This window comes from Octopus bimaculoides, chromosome 5, assembly GCF_001194135.2.
Source record: "Octopus bimaculoides isolate UCB-OBI-ISO-001 chromosome 5, ASM119413v2, whole genome shotgun sequence".
Taxonomy (NCBI): Eukaryota; Metazoa; Mollusca; class Cephalopoda; order Octopoda; family Octopodidae; genus Octopus; species Octopus bimaculoides.
Window position 1 is genome coordinate 29,586,585 of NC_068985.1, and position 1,261 is coordinate 29,587,845.

Consider the following 1,261-nt stretch of genomic DNA (forward strand, 5'->3'; position numbering starts at 1 on the left):
TAATAATAATTAACAATCATTGTAAATTAAAGAAGAAAGCAAAACAGCCACATTCATTAATAAAATAACATCTAATTATATTTTATCAAAATTTAAATAGATAAATTAATAATAACTGTCGTCATTGTCCATTTTTCTCTGCTTGGACACTGAAAAGGTCAGCAACCTGTAGAAAATCTGCCTCGATAAAATCCATCTGATTTCATGCAAGCAAAGAAAAATAGAAGCTGAATGATGATGATGATGCAAATGAGGATCTCTAATTATCAAATGGCTAATTAATACATGTAGCTGATATAGAATAAAGATATGTAGCTGGCATGGAATAAATGCTACAAAGCACTTTTATTCAGTTTATCAATTTACGAGCAATTCCTTTCTCGCATCTGTCCCAAATCAATACCATTGGCATTTCTCTCTGAAGATTTTTTTCTACAACAGGAGGAAATTGAAATTCTTGGACATGAGAAACAGCTACCACAGCCACTACTACATCACCACCAATACTGCCCTTCCTGTTGCCAACTCTCATCTGTTTCCAAACAAGTTAATATTTCCCCATATCCAGACATCATGTGATCACGTGATATACATCACTGGTTACAATGTGCTCCTCATCATTTTAGCTTTCAAATGATACCATCCCATTGGCTGGGCGAGCAGGCCAATGTCCACAATTGATATTGGAAATGAATGACATTGCTTCTTTGACAGTGACACACATTTACAACTACAACATGATGTTAAGTCAGGGAGAGACAAACCCATGCACCACCACACACATACACACAACTGGCTTTTTTTAAGCTCTAGGCTATAGGAGATTCCTATAAGGTTGCTATTCACCCCTGATTGGAACTCTCCCGTATGACATGTATGCATGCTCAGTGACTTGCTTTAACTTCCGCAGACGCAAATACTGCTGTATATGCAGCCACTATAGAGGGAAGAATGTAGACGGCAAAGTTATTTCACTACACAGATATCCTGCAAATGAAGCTATTCGTTGTATTTGGCTTCAGAGATCAAGACTTGTGAGGAAAGACTTTGTTTACACTGCAAATAGCCAAATGTGTTGGCAGCATTTCGTCAATTTTAATGGACCATCGAAAGATCACTCCTTGCCATCTGTTTTTCCAAACAAAGTATTTAAAATATCAGTAAGTGCATGATCATATACGCAGTTAGTAGATGAGAGAAATGTCTCTTTGATTTATCTCCTCATTAACAGATTAGAACATGTTAAAATTCAAGAGAGAAA

General features: G+C 36.2%; 1 protein-coding gene across 5 annotated transcripts in view; it reads right to left on the reverse strand.

The window, feature by feature from the left end:
• LOC106874826 (thiopurine S-methyltransferase) overlaps positions 1–1,261 on the reverse strand; it is a 16,159-nt gene that overhangs the window by 4,765 nt on the left and 10,133 nt on the right. The gene's annotated exons all lie outside the window — the stretch shown is intronic.